Below are 9,737 nucleotides of genomic sequence, written 5' to 3'. Positions count from 1 at the left end.
GATTGATAAATAAGAAAAAGAGGAAGGGGGAAATTACACTTAGTAAGGTAAAGTCGGTTTTACAAAGGTAATAGTCAAGCAGTTGCCATGTGCTTCCCTCCCTGTGTCGCTCCCTTTCCCAAGCCTGACAAAGAAAAGCTAGCACGCTACCACTAGCAGGGACAGCGTTCACGTGCCTCTTGGCAACGCGTGTGCTAATGCAGCGGCCCCTGCTGCACTCTTTGACATAAACCAGGCAGGTCACGTAACTTTTACTGGAGCATGCATGAAAATTTAACCGGTTCTCTGCGCATCATCACAGTGACGCTACGTTGCTGCTCAATGGCTCCTGCAAGTATCCCTGCTGTAAACCCGGCAACTCTTTTCCCCGTCCCACTTGGCACAATCAGTGTCACCTCCTGCCAGCTCGTAGGCTACTGATAAACACGCTGCCACGCTCCTCCCTGACAACAACACCGACGCATCCCCAGCTACGCTGCCGCCCGTGTGTTCTCTCCTCACTGCTTACTAGCCGCTGCTGGGCCGGAGTTGTGCTTTGTCTGCTACCTGCTTCCGTCTTCAATACATAGATTTTCACGTTCTTGTGCCAGGGTGCAGCTTTTCACAGTACTAGACCGAGCATAACCTTCATCAAAGGCAACAAACGAAGTTACAATAAGACAAAAATCGGGTGTAGAATATAAACGAAAGGCGATGTAACATTGACTTCCGGGTAACATCGCGCAACCTTTTCCGGGATGGAGTGGTCAGTTTCTTCCGGGGTCATTGACTTGTTTTTTTCCGGGGCCGGTCCCGAGTTCAACCAATTGCAATACTTATCGTACGTCACCGTCACCATACCGCTCCTAGAATCGTAGCCTGTCAACAGTGTGCACTGTATTTCCCATTGCTTCTCAGTGCCATCGGTTACTGGGCCACTAAGAGTGGAAAGCGAGACAGAGGATTTTTAAAGATCCTCCGTCTGGAGGCGGGAGGTAAGGCTCAGGTCTGGGACTCTCCCGCCTCATTCGGGTGGGTTGTTTTGTGTGCATAAACTCGTATATGTTCTGACTCTTTTTTTGTAACCGTGCTGGTGAGATGAACAGTAATAATAAAAAACAGATTTGCCATCTGATATGGGAGGTTTTAACTTGTAATCCACCGAAAGACCCCAGTTTAGGTGAACTGAGCTTTCTTTGGATCCTAATAGTTATATTTGTTATCATTGTGTGCATTGTGGTGCTAAAAATAAACTTCCAGTGTTTTCTTTTATTAATTTACTAAATGTGTGAAATATAAAACAGCCCTTCTATACTTTTAATATTTCCCCCTTGTTTAACACAATAGAACATATTTATGATTTTTGAATCTGTGTTTTTATATAAATTCAGACAAATGAGACACCCAATTAGGACTTAATGTAGCAGGCTTAAACCCGTTCACAATCGTATCATCCACGGCATTCTGTTTCATAATCTCCCCCACCTATGGTGAAGCTGACACGTTACATTCACATACAGCCGACAGACGTCTTTTATTTTTGCCTTACACTTTTGAGTGCAGCACTACTCTACATGCACACCAGCATATATGCCAACATTTCATAACAGCAAGGTGGGATATTTAGAAAAAATGGGGGGGGAGGAGGGATACATTTTCCCCATTGACCTCTGTGGAACCACAGACAATTTCAGACAGGAGACAGCTAAAATACATTTTGGCTTAAAAAATCTGTAGTCTTCTCTCTGAATCTGTTCTGTTGGCATGATCCCTAAATCCTCATTCCAGTTAGTTACTCGTGAGGTGAATCCGCCTTTTTGACAGGACCAAAACCACGAAGTACGAATTGATTTATCCTAATCCCAACAAATTAGGGTGGTATAAGAAAAGGCCAGCCCCCCTCCTGTTTTTTTTCTTGCCTCGAGGGAAGTAGGACGTTGTGCTGGTGCCCTGCTGGGCTTTTTTTTTGTGGTCTCTCTACCCACCGAAGGAGCAGCAAGAAGGTTGGGAGGGGCCGGTACCACCATCTGTACTTTCTCCATCAGTCTCGCTTCGTGTCCACCAGGAGGTGTGGCAGAGACACAAAGGTGTTTTCTGGCGCTCACATGGAGGTTGGGTAAGGCTGTTCCTCAGCGATGCTTGTAGCAGCATGTTTGTTATGCCCGATGGCCACATTGTTTGCCATATTTATTAGGTTCTCGGAATTGCACAGAAGAGGCATGCGCGAAGGGCGATCTGAACTTGTTTGGAGCATCCATATGCCAATTTCGGGGGTTTGTGCATGCTCGTGGTTTTGGTCTGCTGGTGCTCCTTTCTTTGACATTTAAAGGAAGCTCAGTGGGCAGGTGAAGTGCTGTGTTGATTCTTCTGCATAGTTGGCGTACTTTGTGCTTGTGCGCTGCATTGTGCAACTATGGGAAAAAATAATTCTAAGAAGACTAGACACCAAACTCTTCTTCCAGGAGAGATTCCTCCTCTAGATTCAGGCCTTCTCCTTAGAAGCAATCTAGGAGTTCCAGGTGTCCTCTGGGAGATGGCGCATTTGAGTAGAAGGTTAAAATGTTACTTTTAAAAACCCTGGGGGAGCTGAAGAGCAATTCCAAGGAGGTGGATAAGTCCAGAACAGACTCCTCTCTTTCGGATCCGAAGAGGGAGCAGAAGATGCATCTACTCTGTGAGAATTTAAGGGCAAATATATTGACCAGGACTTATTGCCTGAAATTCTATAGAGTCCGTTCAAATATGGGGTTTCCCACTGTGGAATTACCTTTTCACTTCTACAGAACCAGTTTTGTGACAATTCATCACTTCTCAGATGCCTTCTCTGCCTATTCATCAAGATGTGATGGAAGTTGTTCACCGATAATGGAAGGATCCGGACAGGATTTTAGTCCCTAAGCTAATTTAAAAACTTTACCCCCTAGAGAATGCTGATTAAAAAGTTCCCAGACTCTGTTTCAGTGGATTCCTTGGTGGGCAGCCTTGTGGGGTCGTACCTTGATGGCTGAGAAAAATATGATTAAGGATCCGGTTGACCAAAAAGATTGAGTCAGCCCTAAAGAAATCGTATACGGGATCTAACTTGGCTATGACAACAGGTATTAATAGTAACTATAATACCTAATCAATGCTGGCAGACATTTAAAGATCTATTTAAGGCCATGCAAGAGGGTGAAGAGTGATCCAACCTTATGAAAGCCTTGAGAAACAAGCTGAATTTTTATCAGACATTTCTTTCCAGGTGTTGTAAGCAGCATCTCTTGCTGAAGAGGCTACTATTGGAGCAAGGCGGAATGTCTTTCTTAGAGACTAGCATGCTGATTATGCTCAAAAGAAAGCAGCTCTTCGCATGCTGTTTGAAGGGATGAAGCCTTTTGGGTTGGAGCTCGATGAAAACCTGCATAGAATGTTTACAGAAAAAAGCTTTCTTCCTCCTTTTGGCAATCTGTATCATCATCATCCCTGCCTTCTTGTCGAAATCATTGAAATCTTTTCACCAGCCTTCCAGACATAGTAGAATTAAGGTCAGAAATGTCAAATGGACCCCCCCCATATCGCAAGGTGATGGTAAGAGTGGCTCTCACATGGGCACTTTTAACCAGAAGTCCAGACTGTGCCAAAGATGCCTAGAGTAGCCAGTTGGAGGTCGAATTGCACATTTTCAGAACGCCTGGTAACTCTCTACGTCTGACTCTTGGGTTCTCCAAATAGTGGAGTCAGGTTGGAAAATACAGTTTCTCGCCACTCTTCTGGACTCGAGGACCATTCCTACACAATAACTCCATTGCAAAATCAAATTGGAGGCATTGCAACTTGCTGTTCTCACACTACAGAAGGGGGCAGTAACACAAGTTCCAATGGCCCAACAATGACAAGGAACCTATTTTTGTCAGTTCCAAAGGTCACGGGGGTTCTGCCTAGTCGTAAACCTCAAGGATGTGAACAGTTGGGGTAAAGAATGCCCATTTCAAGGTGGAAACTTTGCAGAAGACTATTACCTTGGCCCTCCTCTGTCTTTCCATGTTACCATACACCTGATGGATGTATTTTTCCATATTCCAGACATCAAAGAAATCTGAGATTCTGTGTTTTTGGCATCCACTAACAGATCCAGGTACTACCCTTATGCATCAGATCTGCCCCCAGGTATTTACAAAAATGATGGTCCCTTTGGTTGCTCCTTGCCGTTTGCAGGATATGAAAGTCTTCCCTATCTGGACGACTGGTTCTTGGTGGCGGATTCTGTGCAGGAAGCCTTGCATGGGTTGGCTCTGTTAATGAACTGTCTTTGCACTCATGGTCTTCTCTTCAGCAGAGCAAAATGTCAGTTGGTGCTGTCGTAAGAACAAACTTATATTAGATCCCTCTTCAAGATCCAGGATGGCATGGTCTATCCCAAGACTGAGATGTGAGGTTGAGGCAGACTTTGACTCATCTTTTGCCCCGTGATATGGCATCAGTGAGGCTTTGGCTGAAAGTCCAAGGGCACATAGCATCATGTCTGCTCCTGGAGCCTTGGGCAAGGTTGCAAATGAGGCCTATATTAGCACATCTCCTCAAGCTGTGAAAACATGCAATTGTGGAATGTGAGACTCAAATTCCAGTAACACCAGAGATCTTCTCATAACTGCAGTGGTGGCTTAAGGAGGTATACGTTCTCAGGGGCTTTCCTCTCGCTCATTCTGATGACGGATGCCATTCTTTTGAAATGGGGTGCAACTCTGAAGGAAATCTTAACACAAGGCCTCTGGTCACAAGTTCAGAAGCATCAGTCATCCATATGGAGAGAACTCTCAGCAATATGGGTGGCCCTGCGATTTTTCAAACAACATCTGGTGAATCATCATGTATTGGTGAGGACAGACAACCCTGTGGCAATGGCTTATTTCAACAGACAGACAGGGAGGGTCGAAGTCCTCCTCTTTCAATGTGGTGACAATGAAGATAGGGAGTTGGGCGGAGCAATTTCTTCTATCTCTGGAAGCCACATACTTCAGCTGGAAGGACAGCACAAGAACTGACGCTCTCATCAGGAAGTTTGTCACAACTCAGGATCTCTTGCTGTCACAGACTGTATTCAGGAAATATGTCATAGGTACAGTGATCCTGGACTGTTTTCCTCCCCAGAGAACACGCAACTGACAAGATTCTGTTCTCGAAATCCAACACAGAGGGCGTGGGTGCCTTATCCATTCCTTGACCTCACAAGCTTCTGTATGCCTTCCCTCTGTTTCCTTTTATTCCAAGATTGTTGCTAAAGATTCAGAGGGAAAAAGCCAAAGTGGTAGTGGTGGCCCCTTTTTGGCCCAGGAGATCCTGATTCCCTATGCTTCTTTCAATATCACTTCTACCTCACAGGAGAATTCCTCTGTTCCCTCTTCCTCTGGTGTCTCATGGGTCTTTACCTCTGACTCATCTCTTTCCTTCGGCCTGGAAATTGAGAAGAAGGGGTTAAGGAGTAAAGGGGTTCCTGATCACCTGGAGGCTGTCATTCAGGAGTCTAGGCACCCCTATACTCTAGCTAGCTATTCAGGGCATTGGGATAACTTTCGGAGATGTATGAGGAGAATCGCTGTTCTCCTTCTACTTGTGAAACTGAGGCAGGTGTCTCATGGGTCTTTACCCTCTGACTCATCTCTTTTGGCGTGGAAATTGAAAAGGAGGGTTGAGGAGTAAAGGAGTTCCTGATCATCTGGCAGCGGTCATTCAGCAGTCTAGGAGCCGCTCTACTCTATCTTGCTTTTCAAGGCATTTGGATAACTTTCAGAGATTATGTTAGGGGAAGCATCGTTCTTCTACTTGTGAAATTGAGGCAATGTTGCAATTTCTATTGGATAGATTAAATAAGGACCTTTCAGTGGCTGAAAAGCTTCTCTTTCTAGACCTTTTACGGTTTTTGTCCTCTATTGAATTTGCAGTTGGTTCTCACTTTTCTTCAGGGCTTTCCTGTTGAACCTCTGTCATTGGTGAAATTAAGTTGTTTTTTTGGTTACAGTCATCTCAGTTAGGTGTTTGGGGGAATTAGGGGCTTTACTGTGTAATTCTGGTTTACGGATTCTCAATGATGGTTTCATTTTGAGAACAGATAAAACAATTTTCGGCCTAAAGTTCTTTCCCTGTCTCGTGGAGCAGGAATTTTTGCTCTCTTCCTATCTTTTTCCGTAATCTTTCTTCTGATGCTGAAATGTTGCTGCATTTGCTGGATTTGAGGTGAGCTATTTTGCTTTTTCTGATACCCTTGCTTTCAGATAATCTTTGAGGTTGCTAACCAAGGTTGAAAAGCTTCTAGTATTACCATTAGTCGATGGATCAAGGAGCCTATTTCTGTTGCATATGAAACAACTAATGTTTCCCCTCATTCCTCTATTCAGGGACGTTCCAGTAGAGGGGAGGTGGCTTCTTAGGCTAATTGCAAGGGTGTTTCTTTGCAGGAGATTTTCCAAGTAGACACCTGAACCACTCCGCATAATTTATTATGCCATTATGAAATGGATGGCCGTAGTTGGTGGGAGAAGTTAAAATATGCCAGAAAATACAGCATCCTCTTTGGCAATGAGATTAGGCCTACTGAGATAGACTACGCTTGAACATTCATATATGCACCAGAAAATAGGGATTCTTGGTAATTAGACCGCAGCTAATATTTAGGACAACTACATCACACCAACAATCAATGAAGGCAACACAATACTGTAAGACCACATGCATAACAGTTGATGCAGAATTTCGTAACCACAGGTTGACAACCCTCATCAAAAAAGACCAGAAACAAACCTTGCTGATAGGATGCTGTCGTCACAGGGCAACTTGTGGAACCACTTCACTGACCAAGGCACATGCTCCCTGTCACTCAAAAGGAAATGCCCATGACAAAAAACGTTGCAAATGTAAAAAATATGTACTGCGGGCATCACCAATTGGCATGTATTTTTCTTTAGACAGAATGACTGGCAGGATCAGATTCTTCTTGGAAGAGCTTGATGATGCTTGTGCTGTGTAATTAAAATTTCCTGACGCAAATAAATGCACTCTTAAGACTCTTATCTAAAGCATGATCATTTGGTTAGAAGTTACAGTTTGGTCTTACATTATATTTCATGATTTCTACAGGAAAAACATTCCATAGTTTTAGGTCACATTGTTTTATCACTGAGTATATTCCTCATCTACATATGCCTGTTCCACAAGAAACTTGAAAATTGTTTCTTGATTCCTTTTGTATGAAGGGGTGGGTTTAGAAAAAGAAATGCATCCGATTTTGTTTCTCCGGCTTCGTACAAAACAATTATTTTCATGCGCAGCATGCAGTGGTTCAATTTTGAACATCACATAATTTTGTCTCCATGCACTTTTTTTGGCCATATGTGACAGGTTTCGCTTGGATTTTGGAGGTCAGAAGAATTGGGAGAACCTCTTGTTAGTCACCTGACCCACAATGGACTTACCAACACCTATCTCTTAAATCAAGGTATAGTACATTTTCCATTAGATTTAGGGAAATTATTTTCTTGATTAGAGAAGATTTTTTCTTGCTGAAACAAAATAGGCAGCTTAGACTGCTGTAAAGTTCTGGCAATCCATAATGTTTTTACAAATGCCTTTAAGTGATGTAGAAAGGTGACATTGGATATTGTTAGTGCAAATGTATTGGGAGTACAGCGTTAATGCATATTTGTCAAAACCAGGTGCCCAAATATCTGGTATCTTTGCTGCTCCAAAGTGAATAGAATATGAACCTGATAGTCTTTTACTAACCTAAATAAAACACTGAGAAAGAACCTCAACTGAAAACTGTTTTATTATTCTTCATGCAACTACTTACGTAAACTCTCCCATTTATAAAATGCTGGAAAATGTCAGGGCTAGAGCTGTTGAAGATTTTGGGATTAATGCCGAGATTGCAGTACTGAAAGCCTACATATATTAAGTTTATATTGTCTTTCTAAATTGACACTTTGTCAGTTTCCTGTTGAAAATTATTTTTCAAATTGTTTTTATTGCTCTTGTATATCCTGTCCATAAGGTGATGAAAATAACTTTCTCATGTTAACTGTAAAGTCATTGAGTAAAAGATGTATTTTATCAATTGCATTTATTATTAGCTAGTCAAAATATAAAGACTAGACGTCAATTAGTATACCCCTCTTAATAGTAGGAAAATGGATCATAATTTCAGTTGTCATTTTAGCCAGTACTTTGCTCCACGGTTCAATAGATAGATATGCGTGGCTATTAACTAAGCAGGGAAGAGCGCATGAGCTTTTATTGGACATAAGGATAAATAGTAGTTGTTGATAATGACACAGGTGGACTCACTTTCGCTCTTTGTGCAAAGATCAGACGTGCACATGGAGATGATCAGCCTTTTAATCTCACCTCAACAGTGATTCATCATACTTTCCCAAAAAGGATTTCACCTTTCTTATGCGATATACGCCTATGCAAATTATAGTTCTGCAAGTTCACATAATAGCTAGGTGACTGGTGTCACATTTCTTACACGTCAGGAAGAGTTTAGTGTAGTCTGATGTAAGGACCTTATACATTGTAGCTGAAGTTATTGGTTTGTGCATGTACTTGACGCACCTGTCTTCTTCTGTAAAGTCTTTCTGTGTTTCGCTGTTATGTTTGCGCCTGAAAAAGGTAAAAAAAAAAATATTGGTTTGTGTATGTACTTTATGTAGGTGCCTGAAAAAGGTATTCAGGCAGCCTGGGGGCCCGATTCACGGGGGAGGGTTGTGCTCTTGTGGCAGTAGCCCTGCAGTCTGGACCTCTTTATACTGCATTTTCCCATTGCAGAGGTCCTGCTGTGAGTGCAGGCCCCATGCCACCACTGTGTGGCCTCTGCCACGACAGCATAGAGTCCCTTTATGGGTTAGGACCGGTATGTTTACTGAGAAGGTTGTAGAAAAGAGTTATGTTGCTTAGTTATTAATCATCTCTTGATGTAGTTCTTATTTTAGGATCTTTACAAATTGTTTTTTTTTATGTCCTGTTTTAGTTGTATGTTATGCAATAAATCAGTGCAATTGGAGCTCGTGTGGATCAGAATCTCCATTAATAGTAAGAATGTATCACAGTAGGTGCTTTTCATCCCCTAGAAATACTAAAATCCAAGAAAGAGGTTGACCGATGCTCCACTCTGAATCACACCAGATCCAACAAAAACAACTAGGAGAAAAGGAGTGAGAAAACAATATTACAGTATACTATGAAGGCTCCCAAAGTGTGTCCACTGCCAAATCGACTTCATTTCAAACATCTTTGGGTCTTAAAACCAAACCTTTCAAATCTACACGGATAATATCAGCATTTTCCTAAGACTGGATATATATGTATATCTCATGTTGAAAGTCCACAGTGCCACTCCTTAGTACACATTGTAGTAGTAGTAGATACTCATTTTATGCCGCTGTCCTGTTGTGCAATTAGGTAGTTGGCTCAACCTTTTTTACTAGGTGGTTTATTTGTGCTTTTAAATGTAGCACTGCCCCATCATCTACGCTCTACTATTACTTCCTTGCTGAAACATGGAGATGTCTGGTCAGGGCACGCTGCATTACAGGGGAATGGAAGCATCCCAGCTCTTCCCTCACAACCAGTTGTATTATATTTAGTATCTTAGCCGCTTTGATGCGAAGGACAGTTAGGAGCCGTTCTCCGCCATGAAGCTCATGTGCAAAGGTCGGCTCCGATCTGTCCCGGCACACGAGACAGGAAATCCCTCTAATGTGGGCACCAGCGTGATATCCTGTTCA

General features: G+C 42.7%; 1 protein-coding gene across 2 annotated transcripts in view; it reads left to right on the top strand.

The window, feature by feature from the left end:
- The first annotated feature begins 830 nt into the window (after positions 1 to 830).
- LETM2 (leucine zipper and EF-hand containing transmembrane protein 2) overlaps positions 831 to 9,737 on the top strand; it is a 164,473-nt gene continuing 155,566 nt past the window's right edge. Inside the window, exons 1-2 of one of the 2 annotated variants that reach the window (XM_069214016.1) lie at positions 831 to 974; positions 7,351 to 7,447. The gene's annotated coding sequence lies outside the window, so the exon portion shown is untranslated. The other variant, XM_069214017.1, reaches the window with a different exon arrangement.

The sequence above is a fragment of the Pleurodeles waltl genome, chromosome 11 (assembly GCF_031143425.1).
Source record: "Pleurodeles waltl isolate 20211129_DDA chromosome 11, aPleWal1.hap1.20221129, whole genome shotgun sequence".
Classification (NCBI taxonomy): Eukaryota; Metazoa; Chordata; class Amphibia; order Caudata; family Salamandridae; genus Pleurodeles; species Pleurodeles waltl.
The sequence above is the reverse complement of the archived record's forward strand: the minus strand, read 5'-3'. Positions and strand labels throughout refer to the sequence as shown.